We start from the raw sequence: 25,112 nt of genomic DNA, 5'->3' as shown, positions 1-25,112 counted from the left end.
TTTCAGAGAATAAAATCCAAAATTGAAGAGTGCAAAGCTCAAGGCCTCATTATTTCTTGTACCAGCCCCTGTATCACTTCCATTTTAGCAGTGAGAAAACCTAATGACTGATGGTGGAGATTTGTCCATGACAATAAACAACACTGTTATCCCTGGACATCTTTTGTTCCTAACCATCACACATTACTAACATCCATCCCACTGGAAGTAAATTATTTACTGTAATTGATTCACTTAGTACATTATTTGGTACTATAGTTGATGAAGCTAGCCAATATCCTTTTGCCTTCCCTTAGGAAACAATTTACCTGGACAGTAATGTCTCAGGGTTATACAGAAGGGCCTTATTTTTTGCAAATCCTGGAGGTTGATCTAGAAGATAAAAAGTCCTCTAGGGCTTCTACATTGTTGCAATATGTGGATAATTTGCTTTTTGTCTTCTTCTTAATGAAACCTCATCAGGAAAACAGCAGCCTTAAAGGGGCATAAGATCACCAAAGAAAAATTGCAAATTTCACTAACCCAGATTAGATATTTAGGGCATCTGATATCAGGACCAGGGCTATGCCTGTGTTGGGAGAATGTGTAATTTCCTCAGTTCTGTCTTGCTGCATTAAAAATTTGAAGTGACTGTTGGCCAGTGTTATAGCTCAATTTTATTGGCAAGCAAAGGAAAATACATCCTCAAGGCATGAGGGCGGGCTGACCCAAAAGATGCGAAGGGAAGAGAAGCACCCAGCTCAATTTTGGCTCCTCTTTTTATGTTTTTTCTCCTCCCCTTGAGCCTGCCCTATGTAATTGGGATAGCCAGGAGGGCTGTTTGTTTTACCTGAGGTCCTCACTCTGGTCCTCAGACCTTCCTTTGTTCTATTTTTATGGGTTTTTCCCTTCTTTGTCTTTTAGCCACTCCCATTCAGGACTCCTTTTTCCTATTCTAACTACCTAACACCGAGACCCAGGTAGACTTCATGATGTCCTAAGTTTCCCAAAACCCAAAGCTAAGAAACTACTGCAAAGCTTTCTCAGGCTAATTGTTTATTGTCAAAACTGGATTCCAAATTTTTCTCTTATGGCCAGATCTCTATACATTTTACTCAACAATAACAACTCTACCCAATCTTATAGGGAGAACCAGATAACATTAGCCTTCAAAGTCTTATTCTGACGAATCCACCTGCCCTTGCGTCAGTTGCTCAGTAGTGTCCAACTCTGTGACCACAAAGGCTATAGCCTGCTGGGCTCCTCTGTCTATAGGATTTGTCAGGCAAGAATACTGGACTGGGTTGTCATTTCCTTCTCCAAGGGATCTTCCTGACCCAGGGATTGAACCCACATCTCCTACATGGCAGATAGATTCTTTTCCTTCTGAACCATCAGGGAAACCCTTGGGCATCCCAATTATCAGAGTCCCTTTTTACTTTCTGTGTATGAAAAGGAAGGAAATGCTCTTGGGGTACTAACCTCAAAACACAGGGACTTCCCTGATACCTGCCATAGGATATTAAGGCCAGCAACTGGACCCTGGGTCATGAAACACCCCCCTTGTCTTACAGCCATTATGGCCAGTGCCCTTTTGGTGAACGGTCACTGAGAAAATTGTTCTGGGATCCCTGTTAACCACTTTTTACCTCATGCATTAGAAGTTCACTTGATTTCTCATCACATTCAATATTTCTCAGTCAGTTGCCTCACCCACTATGAAGTTCACATAACTCTTAGGTTGTAGTAACTTTAACCCAGATATCCTTCTCCCCTCTGTTACAAACAAAGTACCTCATGAGTGTTTAACACTAACAATGACCTCCTGACCACAGGGTGATCTATAGGAAACTCCAATGGGTAAGGCTGATGTTCACTGATGGTTCTTAATTAAAGGAAGGCAATGCCAAATATTGCTTGGACATGTGATTACACATTCTACTGACGTTGTTGAGGCAATATCTTAACTTATGGCTACACAGCCTGACAGGCTGAATTGTACACTTTGACAAAGGTTTGTACTTTAGCCAAGGTCAAAATTGCAAGTATTTTTACTGATATTAGATTTTGGCATAGCTCATGATTTTGAAATATTGTGGAAGTAATGTGGCATCCTTACTTCCGATGGAAATAAAATTAAAATGGCCCATATGTTCAGGAATTACTGAAATAAATACTTTTACCTGACACTCTAGCTATTATTAAGATTTCAGGGCACTCTGAATTTGACCGTTTGAAAGCTAAAAGAAATCACCTTGTTGATAGTTCTGCATGAAATGCCACTCTTAAAGGGAATCAACAGCCATTAAACCTCTGTCATGGTTCAAAGGGATACTTCATCAAATGGTAATATAGAAAAACTGGCTAAGGAAGCCCAACAACTGATCTCAGAAAAGGAAAAAAAAAAAAGATTGGAAATTCAACAATTGTTGGTTTGATGAAAAGAGAAAGTTCTGGTTTGGACCAAGTGATGACCCAGTCATATCAGAGACTCTGAAGTTCCCATTCTTCACCACTGCACATGCCTTAAACCACTGATCTACAGACAAAATGATAGCATTCATTCCTTAGTATTGGTGAAAGACATTAATAATACCATAAAGATTGCCCACCTCACTTGTCCTGAGTACAATCAGGGAAACCTGATCATACTGCTCCTAGGCTTAAACTGCCTAATGAGCCACTTGAGGTCTAGCAAACAGATTTCACACAACTTTCTCTTCTATTAGATATAAATATGTTTTAGTCAGGTGTGCATGTTTCACACTGTGCTGATGACTTCCCTGGAAGACAGGTTACTGCCTGTCCTGTGGCTAAAGTGTTTTAGGAAAAGATTGACCCTATCTGGAGAACCTCCACTCGATCTTCATTGATTGTCATAGTGATCAAAGAAATCATTTTACTGACCAGGTGCTTCAAGAAGTCTGTGTTATTGGGCTTATTATCAACACTTTCACTGTGTTTACCATACTTAATCCTCTAGTTTAGGCAAATGCACTAATTTTAGTATTAAGACTAATACATCAGTTCAGTTCCGTCGCTCAGTCATGTCCAACTCTTTGCGACCCCGTGAACCACGGCACGCCAGGCCTCCCTCTCCATCACCAACTCCTGGAGACACCCAAACTCATGTCCATCGAGTCGGTGATACCATCCAACAATCTCATCCTCTGTCGTCCCCTTCTCCTCCTGCCTTCAATCTTTCCCAGCATCAGGGTCTTTTCAAATGAGTTAGCTCTTCGCATCAGGTGGCCAAAGTATTGGAGTTTCAGCTTCAACATTAGTCCTTTCAATGAACACCCAGGACTGATTTCCTTTAGGATGGTCTGGTTGGATCTCCTTGCAGTCCAAGGGACTCTCAAGAGTCTTCTCCAACACCACAGTTCAAAAGCATCAATTCTTTGGCACTCAACTTTCTTTATAGTCCAACTCTCACATCCATACATGACTACTGGAAAAACCATGGTTTTTCTAGCATTTTTGTATTTTTATTATTGGTTTCACAAACTTTCATAAATATGTTTTAAAATAAACAAACATGTAGTTGTTAGGAACTAATTTATGCTGTTTTTCACTGTGGGATGTATTATACTTTGAAAGTTCTCTCTTACTGGACCCTTAGGTTTTCATTTTCCTTTCATTAGATTTTTGTAAAGCTATAAATTTAAAAATTTTAAAGCATGCCCAATATATTCTTAATGGAAATTTCAGGGGGAGGCTCTAAACCATATTATCCGAGGTTCCCACAACTACTTATAGACTAATGAATGCATATACAATCATAGAACAAGTACTGATGAAAGTCCACTTTCTACCAGACATGGTGTTGAACTCTGGAAGCATTTACTAAGAGGAATGCTAATACCTTAATTTTTATATTATATAGAATTAGGAGTTGGCTTATGTCCTATTATGCCCTCCTAGAATTAAGTAGTTAACTTTTGTGACTTTTTTAAGAAGAACTAAGATAAGTAAATCCTTGTACTTGGATCCTAGCATCAGTCAATGAAGGTGTTGTCTTGAAATTTCTGAGAAAATATACATTTCTTTATTCATAACATATTATTTCCAGAAGCTAGCTATATAAAAAGTGTCAAACATGACATTCTCAATTACTAGGAGATGTTATAGAGGTGACAAAAGATGGTGAATGGATTAAAAATTGCTACAAGCTAGTGGCACAGATATACAATATGCCACATTGAGATGATTAAAGGAAGAAGTGTGACAGTAGGCCTTTCTCAGCCAGATTTTGTATCAACTACTTGCATTGTCCATGCTTGCTCACAAGTAGACCATATTCTAGCTGCATCTTCATTTACCCATCTGCCATCAGATTAAAAACTCTGTGTTTTAAATCACACTCAAGAAAGTAAAAAGACAATGCATTGACTGGAAGAAAATATTTGACAGTTATATATCTGATTAAGGACTTGCATCAAAAATATACAAAGAACACATACAACTGAACAAAAACAGCACAATCAAAAAATGGGCAAAGCATTTCAATATATATCAATATATGTTATTTCTCTAAATAATATATAAAATATCCAATAAGCATATGAAAAAATGCTATACATTTACTGGGACAAATATCAATCAAAATGACAATGAGATATCACTTCATACTCACAAGGATGGCTACAAATTTTAAATATTCAGAAAGAAACGATAAGAAGTGTTGATTTGATGTGGTAAATTGGAGCCCTCATATTGCTAGTCACAACTGAAGTGACTTAGCACACATACACATATACTACTGACAGCATTATAAAGTGTTTTGAACACTTTGGAGAAAAATTCAGCAGTTTCTCAAAAATTTAAGCTGAGATTTAGATTTACCATGACACAGCTATTCTACTCTTCAGTATATACCCAAGAAAAAAGAAAAATATATGTCCACAGAAAAAATTGTGCACAGATATTCACAGGAGCATTATTCATAATAACCAAAAGGTGGAAACAACTCAGATATATATAAACTGAAGAACAGATTAAAAAAAAAAAGCTATAGGGACAGAAGTAGATTAGTGATTTTCAGATGTTGGGGGAAGGGAGGAATGAGGAGTGACTGCTAATGGGTATGATTTTTTTATTATTCTATTTTTTATTGATGTATGAAAAGTGAGAGTGAAAGTTGCTCAGTGGTGTCCGACTCTTTGTGACCAGGCCAGAATACTGGAGTGGGTAGCCTTTCCCTTCTCCAGGGGATCTGCCCAACCCAGGGATCGAACCCAGGTTGCCCGCATTGCAGGCACATTCTTTACCAACTGAGTTATCAGGGAAGCCCCCTTACTGACGTATAGTTGAGTCAAAATATTAGTTGCAGGTATATATAATAGTGACTCAGTATTTTTACGGATTATACTCCTTTAAAAGTTAATACAAACTAATGCCTATATTTCCCTGTGCTAAACAATGTATTATTGTTGCTTATCTATTCTACTCATAGTTGTTTATATCTCTTAATCCCATACCCCTATTTTTCTCCTATTTTCTTTTTCTCCTCTACCCTTTCTCTACTGTTCACCACTAGTTTGTTTTCTATATCTGTACATTTGTTTCAGTTGTGCTATACACATTTGTTTTCATTTTTTAGATTCCACAGAGAAGTGATGCATAAAACAGATGTCTCTGACTTACTTCAGTAAGCATAAAGTCCATCCACTTTAGGTCTATCCACATTGCTGCAAATGGCAAAAGTATGGCTGAGTAATATTTCATCATATATTTTGCCCATTCATCTGTTGGTGGATACTTGGTGGTATGCTGTTTCTATTTGGTCATGAAGATTTACTATGTTTAAAGAATTTAATAATTTCAGGTCCTATAAGCTTCTGTTTGAGATGGCCATTCAACCTATATTCCCATCATGTTCTATGCTGCAACAACAAGAAACCACTTTGATTCTAAGACTCCATTCTTCGAAATTGGCGTTTCTCAGTATTGGTATGTATGTTTAATTTGGTAAAACTTTAACTTTCCTCAAAAGCCATTATGAAACTATTAAAAGTTGCAATCAAAGATCACTTAAAATAAAAATGTATACATTTTATATGTATATAGGTATGTGTATGCAATATACAATATAATTCATATATAATATATATGTGTGTACAATTGATTTTCTGAAGTGAGTTTTAATACAGTGCTACAACCATTAATTCATTCCAATCCCAAAGAAAGGCAATGCCAAAGAATGTTCAAACTCCCACACAGTTGCAGTCACCTCGCACACTAGCAAAGTAATGCTCAAAATTCTCCAAGCCAGGCTGACCCCATGAACTGCAGCATGCCATTACTTGAACTGAGAACTTCCAGATGTTCAAGCTGGATTTAGAAAAGGCAGAGGGACCACAGATTAAATTGTCAACATCCATTGGATCATCAAAAAAGCAAGAGAATTCCAAAAAAACAACTACTTCTGCATCAGCAACTACACTAAAGCCTTTGACTGTGTCGATCACAACAAACTGTCAAAATTCTTCAAGAGATGGGAATACCAGACCACCTTACCTGCCTGCTGAGAAATCTGTATGCAGGTCAAGAAGCAACAGTTAGAACTGGACATGGAACAATGGACTGGTTCCAAATTTGGAAAGGAGTATGTCAACGCTGTATATTGTCACCCTGCTTATTTAACTTATATGCCAAGTACATCATGTGAAATGCCGGGCTGGATGAAGCATAACCTGGAATCAAGATTTCTGGGAGAAATATCAATAACCTCGTATATGCAGATGACACCATCCTAATGGCAGGAAACGAAGAACTGAAGAGCCTCTTGATGGAAGTGAAAGAGGAGAGTTAAAAATCTGGCTTAAAACTCAACATTCAAGAAAATAACATGACAACCAGTCCCATCACTTCATGGCAAATAGATGGGGAAACAATGGAAACAGTCACAAAGTTTATTTTCTTGGGCACTAAAATCACTGCAGATAGTGACTGAGCCATGAAATTAAAGACGCTTGCTCCTTGGAAGGAAAGTTATTACCAACCTAGACAGCATATTAAAAAAGCAGAGACATTACTTTGTCAATAAAGGTCCATCTAGTCAAAGCTGTGGTTTTTCCAGTAGTCACCTATGGATGTGAGAATTGGACCATAAAGAAAGCTGAATGCCAAAGAACTGATGCTTTTGAAATGTGGTATTGGAGAAGACTCTTGAGAGTCCCTTGGACTGCAAGGAGGTCCAACCAGTCGATCCTAAAGGAAATCAGTTCTGAATATTCATTGGAAGGACTGATGCTGAAGCTCCAATACTTTGGCCATCTGATGCAAAGAACTGACTCATTGGAAAAAACCCTGATGCTGGGAAAGATTGAAGGCAGGAGGAATAATGATTGACAGAGGGTGAGATGGTTGGATGGCATCACCAACTGATGCACATGAGTTTGAACAAGCTCTGGCAGTTGGTGACGGACAGGGAAGCCTGGCATGCTGCAGTTCATGGGGTCACAAAAAGTCAGACATGACTAAATGACTGAACTGAACTAAACTGAGCAAACATTATTATTATAAACAAAGGTTGTTGTTAGGGAAGATCAGCTAGTTGTCCTCAGTTATCCCACAGGATGGCATTAACTTATAGAATTTACTATGGTTCAAGTAGTTATTCTCTGTTCTGCTTTTCCACAAAAATCAGACTTTTACATGACAGATTATGGAGAGAGTTTGGGAAGAAGAACTTACTCTAAAATAACACCATTTCACTAGATTTCTCATGAAATCCAGGTTTAACAGACAGTGATGTCCTCCACCAATGCAGTCCCCCTAGACTGGGAAATCTTTAAAGACATCCAAAGATTTTGTAACTTGTAATTAGTGAGGAAGAGGGGCAAGTTATGTTACCTATAATAATATAAATGAGCAATATTGAGGCAATTATGAGTGGTTAAAGGTTAGGGAGCATAGAAACAGATATTCTATCGGGATTTCTCCTCACTCATCCACACACCATTCTTCTCCAGAACTTACTGAACATTGTCAATGCTTTCTCTTCACAAATATTTAATGAGTGTTTATGTGAGACAAATCTTTTGAGTATGGCATCATAGTGAAAATTCAACCTTCTTCTCTACTGTAAATGGCAGATAATAAAGTACTTGAGAAAAACAGATAATGAAAGTTCCCTAAGAAATCAAGATGATATGATGCAGTGTCTAGAAGACATCATTACACTGACCTTATTCATTTCGTAGGTCTTACTGGAGTACAGGTCCAACATAGACAGACTAACGTTGGCCGTGTCAGTGTCAGCGTACTTACTAGGGATGGCCACAAACACATTCTTTTCTGAAACACTACTACTAGTAAAATTAGGGATATCACTCTTATATGTGATGCTCAAGAAAGACCTTCCAAATACAAACTGCACTTAATTACTTATTCAATTTTTCTTTTTTGATTTTTTGTTTTTTGTTTTGCTTATCTAAGTGTTTACCTATCTCTCTATATATGTATTTATTGGCTTCTCTAGTGACTCAGATGGTAAACAATCTTCCTGCAATGCAGAATACTCGGGTTCAATCCCTGGGTTGGGAAGACCCCCTGGAGAAGGGAACGTTTATGTGTGTGTGTGTGTGTGTGTATACACACGCATATATATATATATATATATATATATATATATATATATATATAAAGTTTATAGCTTTGTCATTAGCAATGTTATACAAAAAATAGCAAGCATATTAGTATTAAAAAATAATGCTTTTGTGGCAGGATTGGGATATGATAAAGGAAAAAAATTATTTTTCCTTCTAACCAACTATGCATAATGAACACTTTTCTACTTTAAAACCAATCTGCCTTCCCACCATTCAAGCTTGTGTGGCCCTCTCTGATGATTATGTAGTAGAGTGACAGCATTGAAGGTGCCAAAACTCCAATAATAAACAGTTCTATCATTACTTCAAAATTTATTTCTTAGGATCTAGGACTGAGCTCTCCATACAGAGGAAACAGAATTACCGCTGGAAAGTGTACTGGCTTCAGATCAAAAAGATTTGCTGTTATTAAGGTCACCCAATCAATCTGCAAATAACTGCTCATTTCTAGTGAAGCTTTCCATGTTAAATAGCACATTACCAGATTATAACAAATCTGGTATAATTCCAGGGCCCACAAAACATTCTTTGCATAAGGACAGGCAACATGTTGAGTAAGCCTGGGATACCCATAGAATTTACACAAAATGAGCTCACTGAGAAAATCAGGTTACACCTTTTCCATGTAGGTCTTTATGCAGTCAGCATGAGGATGAAAGTCTAGTTCTGCTTCCTTATCTCTATTCTTCCTTGGCCTATTTTAAGTTTAATGAAGTATTTCTTGGTTTGCTCTGCAATATAAGCTTTACCAATTCTGATCATTTGTGTACCTGATTTTGAAAATGATGTAAATTTTCAGCCTTACTGAAAAAATAATCATCAAAACAAAAAAGTAGGTTTGTCTAAAGACCAATGAGCTATGGCTTAAAGATTTTAGCAGCACACAGGTTTGAACAGTTGCTGTTATTTACACAAGGATGATTTTCTTTAGATAACTCAATATACCTTTTACCTCTTAATTCTGTGATTATGACAGCAATAATATCTCCAATATCTGTATTTATTATATCGACTGGCTTTACATAGGATTTATCACTATACATAACTATTGCAATTGCATTGTGGAAAGTTGCCCAAGATGTTTTCAGCATAATGTTCTATTTTCCCTCTGTAGAAAGGCAATTTATTTCTCAGAATTGGATAAGATTAACAATAAATGCTAATGTTTGAGGTTAATAGCTAGGAACATAACCTACTGTGTGAATAAGTGGAAGGTCTGAAATCTGCCTTTTGACCTCTACCTTAGATGATGAAGACTCGGCCACAGAATAAAGTGACAATCATTCTAGAATAGCTAAAAGATTTTTGAGGTGGCCTGACAGACACACCAACAACTTGTATGCTCCTTGTTATATATCTGGCTGGTATTGTTCACCCAGGCCGAAATAAAACAGCCCTTTAGTAGAAGTAAGGTGAGAAAACCGTATTCTTTTCTGTCTTTTTGTGATATAGTCTTCCTTTATACATGTAAATATCATTCTCTGTGCAGTACTATTTAATCATTTTACCAAGACTGCAGTTTGGCCTAGGGACTCTGTTGCCTTTAGTTGCCTATTTGTAGATACCTAATATTATTCATTTATTATACTGAATTTTTAACTTAATCGTCAAAATGAGCTTGCGCTGCTGTTGCCTACATAATGCAATGTCTATAATCTCCTCAGCAATATCATAGTATGTATTTCTTAGAGAATATATGGGAAAATACAGAGATGGGTGCAAAAAGGGGTCAGTAGTAGGGAGTTGGAGACAGACAACATCATGTTTTTCTTTGATCACTTGATATTAGTTTTCTGATATTGATGCCATGGGGTGGGGGGAAACTATGCTAAGAAAAGGAGGGATTGTCATAATGTTTCCAAAGACAAAGTAATTTCTTTGCACAAGATTTTTAATGAAATAGTTTCCCTAATATATCAGTTGTTTATTATTTTTATATATTTTTGAAGCTTTTTTCATTGAGGGAAAATTTACCAGCAATGAAATGAGTAGAACTTAAGTGTACAAGTTAATGAGTTTTGACAAATGTATATTCAAGTAGTTTGAATCTCCATAAGAATTTATATATTTTCATCACTTCAGAAAGATCCTCTGTGCCCATATCTAGTCAAATCTCATTCACATAGTCAGCCATGTTTCTGATTCCTACTACCATATGCTACAGTTTATCTTGTTTTTGAACTTTATATAAATGACACATACAGTAGGCACTCTTATGTACCTTTTTTCACTCCAAGTAGTGTTTTTGTGATGCATCCATGTTACAGGATGTGTCTGTAACACACTTGTATTTTTATTTATTGCTAATCATTTTTCCACTACATGAATATACCATGTTTGAAATTCCTTGTCATGATGGGAAACCTCTTGTGATTTTCATTTTTGGACTAGTATAAATGAAGTTGCTATAAGCCTTTGTAGCTCCTAGGGGAGCTATGCCAGGCTGGGGGTGGCCGAGGGGTTCGAGGAACCTGGAATGTTAGGTCCATGAATCAAGGCAAATTGGAAGTGGGCAAACAGGAGATGGCAAGAGTGAACGTTGACATTCTAGGAATCAGCGAACTAAGATGGACTGGAATGGGTGAATTTAACTCAGATGACCATTATATCTACTACTGTGGGCAAGAATCGCTTAGAAGAAATGGAGTAGCCATCATGGTCAACAAAAGAGTCCAAAAGGCAGTACTTCGATGCAATCTCAAAAACAATCGAATGATCTCTGTTCGTTTCAAAGGCAAACCATTCAATATCACAGTAATCCAAGTCTATGCCCCGACCAGTAACGCCAAAGAAGCTGAAGTTGAATGATTCTATGAAGACCTACAAGACCTTCTAGAACTAACACCCAAAAAAGATGTCCTTTTCATTATAGGGGACTGGAATGCAAAAGTAGGAAGTCAAGAAACACCTGGAGTAACAGGCAAATTTGGCCTTGGAGTACAGAATGAAGCAGGGCAAAGGCTAGTAGAGTTTTGCCAAGAGAACGCACTGGTCATAGCAAACACCCTCTTCCAACAACACAAGAGAAGACTCTACACGTGGACATCACCAGATGGTCAACACCGAAATCAGATTGATTATATTCTTTGCAGCCAAAGATGGAGAAGCTCTATACAGTCAGCAAAAACAAGACCAGGAGCAGACTGTGGCTCAGATCATGAACTGCTTATTGCCAAATTCAGACTTAAATTGAAGAAAGTAGGGAAAACCACAAGCCCATTCAGGTATGACTGAGATCAAATCCGTTATGAGTATAGAGTAGAAGTGACAAATAGATTTAAGGGACTAGATCTGATAGAGTGCCTGATGAATTATGGACAGAGGTTCGTGACATTATACAGGAGACAAGGATCAAGACCATCCCCATGGAAAAGAAATGCAAAAAAGCAAAATGGCTGCCTGAGGAAGCCTTACAGATAGCTGGGAAGAGAAGAGAAGCAAAAAGCAAAGGAGAAAAGGAAAGATATTCCCATCTGAATGCAGAGTTCCAAAGAATAGCAAGGAGAGATAAGAAAGCCTTCCTCAGCGATCAGTGCAAAGAAATAGAGGAAAACAACAGATTGGGAAAGACTAGAGATCGCTTTAAGAAAATTGGAGATATCAAAGGAATATTTCATACAAAGATAGGCTCGATAAAGGACAGAAATGGCATGGACCTAAAAGAAGCAGAAGATATTAAGAAGAGGTGGCAAGAATACACAGAAGAACTGTACAAAAAAGATCTTCATAACCTAGATAATCACGATGGTGTGATCACTCACCTAGAGCCAGACATCCTGGAATGTGAAGTCCAGTGGGCCTTAGAAAGCATCACTATGAACAAAGCTAGTGGAGGTGATGGAATTCCAGTTGAGCTATTTCAAATCCTCAAAGATGATGCTGTGAAAGTGCTGCACTCGATATGCCAGCAAATTTGGAAAACTCAGCAGTGGCCACAGGACTGGAAAAGGTCAGTTTTCGTTCCAGTCCCAAAGAGTGCTCAAACTACCGCACAATTACACTCCTCTCACATATTTGTAAAGTAATGCTCAAAATTCTCCAAGACAGGCTTCAGCAATACATGAACCGTGAACTTCCAGATGTTCAAGCTGGTTTTAGAAAAGGCAGAGGAACCAGAGATCAAATTGACAACATCCGCTGGATCATCAAAAAAGCAGCAGAGTTCCAGAAAAACATCTACTTCTGCTTTATTGACTATGCCAAAGCCTTTGACTGTGTGGATCACAATAAACTGTGGAAAATTCTGAAAGAGATGGGAATACCAGACCATCTGACCTGTCTCTTGAGAAACCTGTATGCAGGTCAGGAAGCAACAGTTAGAACTGGACATGGAACAACAGACTGGTTCCAGATAGGAAAAGGAGTACGTCAAGGCTGTATATTGTCACCCTGCTTATTTAACTTATATGCAGAGTACATCATGAGAAACGCTGGGCTGGAAGAAACACAAGCTGCAATCAAGATTGCCGGGAGAAATATCAATAACCTCAGATATGCAGATGACACCACCCTTATGGCAGAAAGTGAAGAAGAACTAAAGAGCTTCTTGATGAAAATGAAAGAGGAGAGTAAAAAAGTTGGCTTAAAGCTCAACATTCAGAAAACTAAGATCATGGCATCTGGTCCCATCACTTCATGGGAAATAGATGGGGAAACAGTGGAAACAGTGTCAGACTTTATTTTTGGGGGCTCCAAAATCAATGCTGATGGTGAATGCAGCCATGAAATTAAAAGACGCTTACTCCTTGGAAGGAAGGTTATGGCCAACCTAGATAGCATGTTTAAAAGCAGAGACGTTACTTTGCCAACAAAAGTCCATCTAGTCAAGGCTATGGTTTTTCCAGTGGTCATGTATGGATGTGAGAGTTGGATGGTGAAGAAAGCTGAGCGTCACAGAATTGATGCTTTTGAACTGTGGTGTTGGAAGAGCCTCCTGAGAGTCCCTTGGACTGGAAGGAGATCCAATCAATCCATCCTAAAAGAGATCAATCCTGGGTGTTCTTTGGAAGGACTGATGTTGAAGCTGAAACTCCAATACTTTGGCCACCTCATGCAAAGAGTTGACTCATTGGAAAAGACTCTAATGCTGGGTAGGATTGGGGGCAGGAGGAGAAGGGGACGACAGAGGATGAGATGGTTGGATGGCATCACTGACTCGATGGAGATGGGTTTGGGTGGACTCCGGGAGTTGGTGATGGACAGAGAGGCCTGGTGTGCTGCAATTCCTGGGGTCGCAAAGAGTCAGACACGACTGAGCGACTGAACTGAACTGATAAGCTTTTGTGTAAAAGTTATTTTTATATGTATGTATTTTTATTTCTCATGTATCCAAAATCTCATAGTATAATAATATCCAAAATGTCCAGAAAACAAAGCACAACTTGAATGAGAGGAGACAATCAACAGACACCAACATCACAATGAATCAGATATTGGAACTATTTCATATTTGGAATTTTGAAGCAGCCATCATAAAAATGGTTCAAAAATCAGTTTAAAATTCTCTTGCAACACATGTGAAAGTAGAAAGCTTCATCAAATAAATAGAATTTATTAAAAAAAGAAGTGGAAATTATATACCTAAAGACTACATAATGAAAATAAAATTTCACTGTATGGGCTCCAGAGTCGAATGAAGATAGCCTTCAGGAAATGACTCAGCCACACTGGACGAAAATAGTCCATATCTCATGATATGGGTTTTGTTCTTGGCTGTTTCATCTAATTGCTTCACTGTGCAGAGCTTTATGCACTTTCTCATAAGCCATAAGGTGCTAAAATTTAATTAGCCCACAACTCAGCTGCATTTAGTGCCCCTAAATTGGCAAAGTACTTGGTCAGAGGACTCCAGTTACCTTCAGTTTTCCCTTGGAGAGGACCCGTTTCTGATTCTAAATATACCATCTCCAGGAAGTCATGTTGAGCAGAATTTCCTTTAAAATTTAAATGAAGTAATAAGCACAATTAGCAGACAGGGATAGCCTCATTCCAATACTCAAGCAAAAGTTATATATGGAGTAGACAGTGTAATCTTGTTTCCTATATTATATGAAAAGTACTCTGCTCTAGCACTGGACCAGAAGCTACTTGTAGCACCAAGTAATAAGCCTACCAGCTTTACCTGGTAGTAGGTATAAATGGTATGCTAGTGTAGGAAAAACATGCCCTCGTTGGACTATTGTATTAACGACTGGGTGGTGATGAATATCCAATAGGACTCCTCATCATACTAGGATACTTTATTTTTTTCTGTAGAGTAGAATTCAATTTTAGATGCTATGTTAGTGGAGACTCGTTCCTGGAGTTATCTTCCACGTATTGGTATTCCATATTAGAAAAGTTTAGCTTGCTTTGGAATTTTACATCAAAATTGACCCAAACTGAGTTATTTTTTACTTCTTATGATGGAATTTATCAGCAAGCACAGTGTTTTGACTTGATCTAAATCTCTAGTTGATATGTGACTTACCCAATTTTATATATACTGCCACACTTGATGCTGCTTTATTTTTCCATATCACACTGCTTATAATCTCTATATAAACTCCATTAAGTGAGCTTTGAAATGGGTACTTAGATGCTTAAGATTCTTTATCGCTTTTAAAGATTTTAAAAATAGTTGACTTTTGAAAAATAATGTTGAGGAGGAAAATTGAAAATTTTCTAAGAATACTCTTATTCTAAGGTTAAATTTTCTTTATTCTAAAAGTTAATTTTGTTAAATTCTGCTTAAATGGTTATTTTTATTATTTTTTGAAAACATCAAAAATATTAAAAAGCTAGTAAGAAGCTGCTGTATAGCACAGGGAGCTCAGCTCATGTTCTGTGATGACCTAGAGGGGTGGAATGGGAGAGTGGGAGGATCAAGAGGGAGGGGATATATGTATACATATGGCTGATTAACAATGTTGCACAATAGAAACTAATACAACATTGTAAAGCAATTGTATTTCAATAATTTTTTTTAAATATGAGTAATAGAAGTCAATTGAGCCTACATGTAGAGTCTACTTTGTTATTTTTACCCATTGATACATTTGTCTATACTAATGTCAATACCACACTGTATAGACATCTGCAGCCTTATAGTAATGGTAGAAGTTGCATTCATTTTGAACTTCTATATATATTTTAAGATTAATTTATCAGTTTCTTCAAAAAATATACTGAAATTTTGTTTGGGAAGGTATTTCATTTTTGAAGAATTTGTACTTTAACAATATTGTCTTTTAATTCTCTAAGCATGGTGCATCTCCACATTGCTTTATGTCTTTTTAAAGCTCTCTCAGAATTTCTATAGTTTCAGTGAATAGGAATTGTGCATGTTTTGTTATTATTATCATATATTTCATGTTTTTAGATGTTGCAATAAAGGATATTGACTATTTAAATTTCAATTACTAATAGTTAAAAATGTAAAAATACTTCTAATCTTTATAGGAATACAAAGAAGAACTATACAAAAGTGTCTTAATGACCTGTATAACCACAGTGGTGTGATCACTCACCTAGAGCTGGATATCCTGGAATGTGAAATCAAGTGGGTCTTAGGAAGCAATACTACAAACAAAGCTAGTGGGAAGGGATGGAATTCTACCTGAGCTATTTAAAATCCTAAAAGGTGATGCTGTTAAAAATACTGCACTCAATATGTCAGCAAATGTGGAAAACTCAGCAGTGGCCACAGAACTGAAAAAGATCAGCTTTCATTCCAATCCCAAAGAAGGGTAATTCCAAAGAATGTTCAAACTACTGCATAATTGCGCTCATTTCACATGACAGTAAGATTATGCTAAAAATCTTTCAAACTAGGCTTTAGCAGTATATGAACAGAGAAATTCTAGATGTACAAACTGGGTTTAGAAAAGGGAGAGGAACCAGAGATCAAATTGCCAATATTCATTGGATCATACAGAGAATGCAAGGAAATTACAGAAAAACATCTACTTCTGCTTCATTGACTAAGAAAAAGCCTTTGACTATGTGAATCACAACACACTGGAAAATTCTTAAAGAGATGGGAATACCAGACCAACTCATCTGTCTTCTAAGAAACCTGTATGCAGGTCAAGAAGCAACAGTTAGAACTGGGCATCGAACAACGGACTGGTTTAAAATTGGGAAAGGAATACAACAAAGCTGTATATTATCACCTGCTTATCTAACTTCTGTGCAGAATACATCATGTGAAATGCTGGGTAGGTTGAATTCCAAGCTGGAATCAAGATTGTCAGGAGAAATATCAACAATCTCCAATATGCAGATAATTCCTCTCTAATGACCGAATGTTAAGAGGAACTAAGCAGCGTCTTGATTAGGGTGAAAGAGGAGAGCAAAAAAGCTGGCTTGAAACTCAGCATTCAAAAAACTAAGATCATGGCATCTGGGCCCATCACTTCACGGCCAAAAGAAGAGGAAAAAGCAGAAGCAGTGACAGATTTTATTTTCTTAGGTTTCTAGATCACTGCAGACTGTAACTGCAGCCACGAAATTAAAAGACACTTGCTCTTTGGAAGGAGAGCTATGACAAACCTAGACAGAGTACATCACTTTGCGGATAAAGGTCCATATAGTCAAGCTATGGTTTTTCCAGTAGTTATGTACAGATGTGAGAGTTGGACCATAAAGAAGGCTGAGTACCTAAAAATTGATGATTTTGAACTGTGGTGCTGGGGAAGACTCTTGAGAGTCCCTTGGACAGCAAGGAGATCAAACCAGTCAATCCTAAAGGAAATCAGTCCTGAATATTCATTGGACAGACTGATGCTGAAGCTGAAGTTCCACTACTTTGGCCACATGATGCAAAGAGCTAACTCATTGGAAAAGACCCTGATGCTGGGAAAGACTGAGGGCAGGAGGAGAAAGGGGTGGCAGAGGATGAGATTATTGGATGGCATCACTGACTCAATGGACATGAATTTGAGCAAACTCTGGGAGATAGTGGAAGACAGAAAATCTTGGTCTACTGTAGTCTATGTGGTTGCAAAGAGTCAGACAGGATTTAGTGACTTAACAACAACATAGTATCTTCTGATCTTTTTTAAGTGACTTCTTCTAGTAGGATTTTAGTTTCTATTCCTCAGATTTTCTATGTAAATGACCATGACATCTGCTAAAAAGATAATTTTACTTCTTTATTTGTAATTTTTATAATTATTTTTATTTTTCTTAATATAATGGCTAGGATATCAATATAAGTTTAGAAGATAGAGCCATAAATATGCTTTTTTAAAGTCATGATCTCAGCAGAGAAACATTATTTTATACTCAATACTATTATAAATGTTGATTTGTAGATATTGCACTGTACTCAAATTTCCATTTTATCTTGTAGTGTTTCCATTTCTAATGTGATGCACCCTATCCATGTTTTATCTTTCTTTTTTCTTTAAAATATGTGAACATATTATTAATGCTGGTGCAAAGTTATTTTCTGATAATGATAACTTCTGGAATCATAATAGGATCCGTTATTGTTGACTAGGGTTTTTCCTGATTGTTACCTCATTTTGCTTGTTTGTCTACAAATTTTTTATTGTACACTGGATATTATAAATAATATGCTGCGAGTTTACGCTATGTTGACTTATTTAAATAGGTATTGGATTTTTCTGGCAGACTAATAAATTGCTCTTGATCTGGCAGGTTTGGGCTTATTCTTTATAATGACAGTTTTTTTTTTTTTTCCAGTTTTATCCGCAGTCTTATGGCCATTTAACATATGGTACTTATTTTTAGAATATGTCCTTTCTTCAGTCTCCACTGAAGCCTGATGTTTTCTGTGAGGTTATTTCACTATGACTAGACTGTTATCTTCCAGAGAAGGCAATGGCAACCCACTCCAGTACTCTTGCCTGGAAAATCCCATGGACGGAGGAGCCTGGTAGGCTACAGTCCATGGGGTCGCGAAGAGTTGGACACGACTGAGCGGCTTCACTTTCACTTTTCACCTTCATGCATTGGAGAAGGAAATGGCAACCCACTCCAGTGTTCTTGCCTGGAGAATCCCAGGGACAGGGGAGACTGGTGGGCTGCCGTCTATGAGGTCGCACAGAGTTGGACACGAATAAAGCGACTTAGCAGCAGCAGCAGCAGACTGTATCTTCAATATGTCTCAGAACCCACAACCTCAGGTGTCTCCATTTTCTTCACAGACCCACAACTGTGAACCTACAGGGAGTTCTCTGATAGACATCTTGGAGCTGAACTCTGTATGTAGGCAACCCAGCCAATGACCATGAATGTTTAGAAATTACCCATTCAGACTCTTGTCTTTCTTGCAACTCACAAACTCCTGTAGTTCCATCATCTATGACTTCATGCCCTGAAAGTTTCAACTATTTCAGACTCTAAATTCAGCAAGATACAGGATTTTTGTTGAGCTGGACTCCCAGGGTCATAGTTTGAAAACTTACCTCATACAGAAACAGGGGATAAACTTGGGGTTTACTTTGTATGTTTCCCTTCTCAAGGATTACTATTCCACCATATTTATTGTCTGATGTTTAGAAGCCATTGCCTCATATATTTTGTCTAATTTTATAGTTGTTTGTGGAAGGAGTAAAAACTGCTGGTAACTCCATCGTGGTTATAAGCAGAATCCCTTTTAATTCACCTGATAATTTACTTTTACAGAGTGACATAATAAGGAGAGAATAAAAAGTTGCACCCTCATGAATTTAAAAATAAATGATTAATTATAATGTGAAACATAGCAGCATCACATCATTATTTTTAGAATTGTTATCTCTGGCATGTTCCATCAAAGAAGCAATATCTCTGAAAATTCATGAGTAGCCCTAGAACTAGAGACGATTAACTACTGACTCTCTTTGAGTACAGCTTTCAAGTGGGGTAAAACATGACATAAGTGATAAAATGATTTAAAAATGGTACAAAGAAACATTTTTCTTTTATAAAATTCAGTTCAGTTCAGTCGCTCAGTCATGTCCGACTCTTTGTGACCCCATGAATTGCAGCACGCCAGGCCTCTCTGTCCATCACCAACTCCCGGAGTCTACCCAAACCCATGTCCATTGAGTTGGTGATGCCATCCAACCATCTCATCCTCTGTTGTCCCTTCTCCTCCTGCCCCCAAACCTACCCAGCATTAGGGTCTTTTCCAATGAGTCAACTCTTTGCATGAGGTGGCCAAAGTATTGGAGTTTCAGCTTCAACATCAGTCCTTCCAAAGAACACCCAGGATTGATCTCTTTTAGGATGGATTAATTGGATCTCCTTGCAGTCCAAGGGACTCTTAAGAGTCTTCTCCAACACCACAGTTCAAAAGCATTTTTTCTGTGATGCTCAGCTTTCTTCACCATCCAACTCTAACATCCATACATGACCACTGGAAAAACCATAGCCTTGACTAGACGGACTTTTGTTGGCAAAGTAATGTCTCTGCTTTTAAATATGCTATCTAGGTTGGCCATAACCTTCCTTCCAAGGAGTAAGCGTCTTTTAATTTCATGGCTGCAATCACCATCAGTAGTGATTTTGGAGCCCCCAAAAATAAAGTCTGACACTGTTTCCACTGTTTCCCCATCTATTTTCCAAGAAGTGATGGGACCAGATGCCATGATCTTAGTTTTCTGAACGTTGAGCTTTAAGCCAACTTTTTTACTCTCCTCTTTCACTTTCATCAAGAGGCTCTTTAGTTCTTCTTCATTTTCTGCCGTAAAATTAATAATCCCCTAATAGGGTTGGTTGTGAGATGGAGAAAGGAAAGAGAATGCATAAAGTACCACAGATGGTTAGATAATTCTTGAGAGTTCTTGTGAAAAACAAAGAAAAAAAAAGGAAAAGGAACACAAAGGGGGATAGAAACAAAAACTATCATTTAACTATGGTTTGGACCCTTTACTAAAGTATCCGTTCTTATCCATATTGCTCCTAAAATTTAGTTGCTTATTTCCAAAATCTAGCTTGTATTTTTGCCTAGTCCATTAGCCTTAGCTCCATATGTGAATTCTGTTGATTCTATTAACCTGCCACACTGGCTACATTTTGCAAATTTGGTGCTTCAAAAGCTTCCCTTCCTAGGACTGCTGCTGCTGCTGCTGCTGCTAAGTCGCTTCAGTCGTGCCCGACTCTGTGCAACTCCATAGACGGTAGCCTACCAGGCTCCTCTGTCCATGGGATTTTCCAGGCAAGAGTACTGGAGTGGGTTGCCATTGCCTTCTCCTTTCCTAGGACTAGTGACATCAAAAATTTCCCAAAACTTGAATTGCTAGTTTATTTTATAGTGACATTTAGCCATTCTGACAAGTGCTTAATTATTATATGTTCCTCCATAAAGTTTGTTTCTGACAGTATGTGTAAATCAAACAAATTAAAGCAATATAGGCTATTAGTTTTCCATTCTGGTTGACATCTGTGATATTCATTAATAAATATTTTAGTACATTTACAGACAATGGTAAAAGACAGCATAATTAATGCTGGGATAATTTTCTCCCAAAGGATATACTAGGCAGCTGCTTACCTCTAACAAAGTAAAATCTAAGGCCATGAATTTACACTTTGTCCTACTATTATAATAGTCTAAATATACCATATTAGTATACACTAAGAACATGTATAAGGAGAAGGCAATGGCACCCCACTCCAGTACTCTTGCCTGGAAAATCCCATGGACAGAGGAGCCTGGTGGGCTGCAGTCCATGGGGTCGCTAAAAGTCGGACACGGCTGAGCGACTTCACTTTCACTTTTCCCTTTCATGCACTGGAGAAGGAAATGGCAACCCACTCCAGTATTCTTGCCTGGAGAATCCCAGGGACGGCGGAGCCTGATGGGCTGCCGTCTATGGGGTCGCACAGAGTCGGACACGACTGAAGCGACTTAGCAGCAAGAACATGTATAATGTACTGCTCTGCAGTGTGGTACAGAGGAAGGATCATTATAGCCATCAGGGGTCACATATTTCAGTCTCAAGTTCTGTGATGTCTTGTAAATTATTTCTCTTATTCAGATCTTAGTTTCTTCATCTATAAAGTCAAAGTAATGAATCAAATGAACTCTAAAGATATTTCTAGTCCTAAAATTCTGAAATTTTGTGTTCTGCTTTTTCTTTATTAGGAATCTAGCTGATAGGTAGTGATTTTTCTTTCTTATTTCGTTAAGACCAGGCCTTATCTACACTCCCTATCTGTCCTCCAGGTTTTTAGTATTAACTGTGAGATCTGGTTGGGGCTACTTGAAGTATATGCAATTGTAGTATAGAAAATCAGTCAAAGGTTGATTCTTAAACGATTTAAAAGCTGAACTGAACTTCAGTTTGTATTTTGAATACACCAGTTTTCCCAGGTTCCTCAAATATGATGAGATGCATGGGAATGGGTAAAGGGAAAAGTGAGGAAAATGGGTAAAGGGGGGAAAATGTTTACTTCATTTATCTAATTAATATTTGCTGAAGTGCCTGTAACATGCTAAGCACTGTGCCAGCTGCTGTAATAGTAACTGAGGATACAAAGACGAATAAGACAGTACCTGCTCTCTAAAAGCTCAGAGCCTAGTGGTAGAGTCAGAGAGTCAGAATGATTTTTATACTGTAATGTGAGATGAGCAGCACTTAACTTTTATGAGCACTTAAAACATGCCAGACTCTTTGCTTTCAGCTCTACAAGTATCATCAATTATCAAAAAGTGATCCATAAAGTATGTATATTGTTATTACATTCATTTTTCTATAAATGAAGAAACAAGTACAAAATTTGTTAAAATTACTCTTTACACACGGGCCCTCCTGGTCCTTGCTGTCTCATTGCTTCTCTGCATCCTTTTTCAACATTTTTTCTGGTTAATAATTCTCTGCTTCTACTTCTGCTTCACATTCCAAACAGAATCTGACTGGACAGTTTTAGCACTATCATATGTTTTGGTAACATCCTGGCTTTCGGTGCTCTCACTTCACTTATATTTGGATTTTGTTGAACTATAGATTCGTGACTTCTGAGCCAGATGCCTTCCACCTTGTGGAATCATGCATGACAAGCAAGAAGGATAATGTCGTATAGAAAGCGGCTGCTCCCTTGAACAAGACAAAATTCCGTGGAAAACTTTTGTGTGCAATAGGCTGCGTGATTGGCTTACTCAGTTTAAAAGGTAAGGATGAATTTTTCAAATAATGGAACATACCAACTGTGTAGTGTGCTTTAAGACTGATCATGAAAGTGAAAGCATTAGTTGTTCAGTCATCTCTGACTCTTTGTGAGTCCATGGACTGTAGCCTGCCAGGCTCCTCTGTCCATGGAATTTTCCAGGCAAGAATACTGGAGTGGGTAGCCATTCCCTTCTCCAGGGGTTCTTCCCAACCCAGGGATTGAACTTGGGTCTCATACATTCTAGGCAGCTTCTTTACCATCTGAGCTACCAGGGAAGCCATTTGAGATTGATCATAAATAAATGCAATGCAGTACCACTAAACATAAAACTTAAAACTTAAAAAAATAATCCAGCTAACTATTTATGGGATCTAAGTGAAAATATTTCCCTAAAGAAATTATATTTAGTAAATATCTTAGCATAAATATTTCAAGAATAAATTGAATGAGTTTTTTTGTATTCAAGTTGTGATGAACACATTACTTTTTAAAATATTCATATATGTTTGTTCTGTTGCATTCTTGCAGTTCTGGTTCTGAAGCAAAACCATGATATCTGGGATACAGTGTCATGTCTTAATTTGATCATTTGGAACCATTCAGTAAAATTGATAGAGAATCTAGATCTTAGCATTTGAGCAATGCCTTAGTTCTTTGAGGACCTGTCCTCATAGTGAAGATTCTCAAGGATTACACAATTCTCTCCTCCTGTCCAATTAATTGCTTTTCTACATTACCTTGGATCACCTTCCTCAACATTCCACAAGTGTTTATGTGCCTGTATGCTCAGACATGTCCGACTCCACAGGCAACCCTGTGGACTGTAACCTGCCAGGATCCTCTGTCCATGGAATTTTCCAGGCAAGAATACTGGAGTGGGTTGCCATTTCCTACTCTAGGGGATCTTCCTAACCCAGGGATTGAACTCCCACCTCCTGGGTATCTCCTACATTGTCGGGGGCTTCTTTATTGCTGCGACACCAGGGAAACTTCCACAAGTGTATGGCTCTATTTTTCTGGCATGTAAGATTTATTTATTTATTTATATGCAGATGTTTAATTTGGGGAGGACATAGAGATTTGGAACATTTTGTTAATTCTGAGAAGTTTGAGAAAATAACATTATTGGGATGCTACTGATCACGGAATGTCAGAATAGGTATAATGCCACTCCCTCACTCTCTTAAGAAATGGGGTCAGAGAAGCAGATTTAAGAGAAAGGGATACATTTGTACTTAATGATGAAATGATTTATTTTAACTAGCTGTGCCACTGTTAGTACAGTGATTGATAGCAGAATCTAATTGCCATAAAATTCAATCCACAGCTATGCAAAATGAGAATTTATTATTGCAAGAGTAATTATTACACTTAGGATTATTATTCATCAATGATTTTACACTGTCAACATAGTAACTCTCCACTGTGCACCTGAATTAAAATCAAATTTTAAATGGAAATCAAATTGCTGGTAATTTTTCCTTGTTCATAGAAATTGCACAAAAGTCTCTAGGAGTTCAGATTGGTTCAAGGAATTTGAAATTCATTGTCTAATGGGCCAAGCAGATAATGTAAATGAATGCAGTTTACTTTGTGCATGAATGCTGGAACTTGCAAACTGGAAACTGGATCCCACATTTAAAGAGTCAGCTACTCTGCAAATAACTCTTGAGAATTATTTCAAAGAAATAATTATGTCAAATTATTATGTCAAAGAAAATGGAGACTTCCCTGATAGTCCAGTAGTTAGGACCTGTACTTTCACTGCCGAGGGCCTGGGTTCAATCCCTGGTTGGGGAACTAAGATCCCACAAGTCCATGGTGTGGCCAAAACTCAAAACAGTCATTCAAAGCACAACTATGCAAAGTATACCTCAAAAGAGAATTGCCCTAAATTGAGCTAACGTTGATAGCGAAATTAGATTGTGATGGAAGGTGGGTAGAAGAGAACATTGAAAACATAAGTAAGGAACAGTTATCAAGGAAAACTTTGTTCTCTATCCATTCTGTTTCTAAAGTCCTTTGCTAATATCCAGAGCAACTTCTAAATCATTACAGTTACGAGATGGGCATATTGGATATCAAGTCAGATGCCATTAAATCAAACATCTCAAATGGGAAAGCCTGATTTCACTTGACAAACATGTTTTCTTTGACCCACACAGTTTTAAAAATTGAACTTAGGTTTATAAAATTGGATTTTTCACCCAATGTTCCCAATGTTTCCAGTCTGATTTTTTCAAGAGAAGCCCAAAATTTAGATTTAGGTGAAAAATCTGATTTTATAAACCTAAGTTCAGTTTTTAAAACTGTGTGGGTCAAAGAAAACATGTTTGTCAAGTGAAATCAGGCTTTCCCATTTGAGATGTTTGATTTAATGGCATCTGACTTGATATCCAATATGCCCATCTC

At 37.6% G+C, this 25,112-nt stretch overlaps 1 protein-coding gene across 5 annotated transcripts in view; it reads right to left on the bottom strand.

Moving 5' to 3' along the window:
* Positions 1–25,112, bottom strand: part of LOC145519852 (uncharacterized) — a 669,571-nt gene that overhangs the window by 183,497 nt on the left and 460,962 nt on the right. The window contains exon 6 of one of the 5 annotated variants that reach the window (XR_014063969.1): positions 14,450–14,527. The exons of the other annotated variants lie outside the window; for them this stretch is intronic. The gene's annotated coding sequence lies outside the window, so the exon portion shown is untranslated. The remainder of the gene's footprint in view (positions 1–14,449; positions 14,528–25,112) is intronic. 5 annotated transcript variants of the gene reach the window in all.

This window comes from Giraffa tippelskirchi, chromosome 1 (genome assembly GCF_054371585.1).
Source record: "Giraffa tippelskirchi isolate mGirTip1 chromosome 1, T2T-mGirTip1v1.2.pri, whole genome shotgun sequence".
Lineage (NCBI taxonomy): Eukaryota > Metazoa > Chordata > Mammalia > Artiodactyla > Giraffidae > Giraffa > Giraffa tippelskirchi.
The sequence above is the reverse complement of the archived record's forward strand: the minus strand, read 5'-3'. Positions and strand labels throughout refer to the sequence as shown.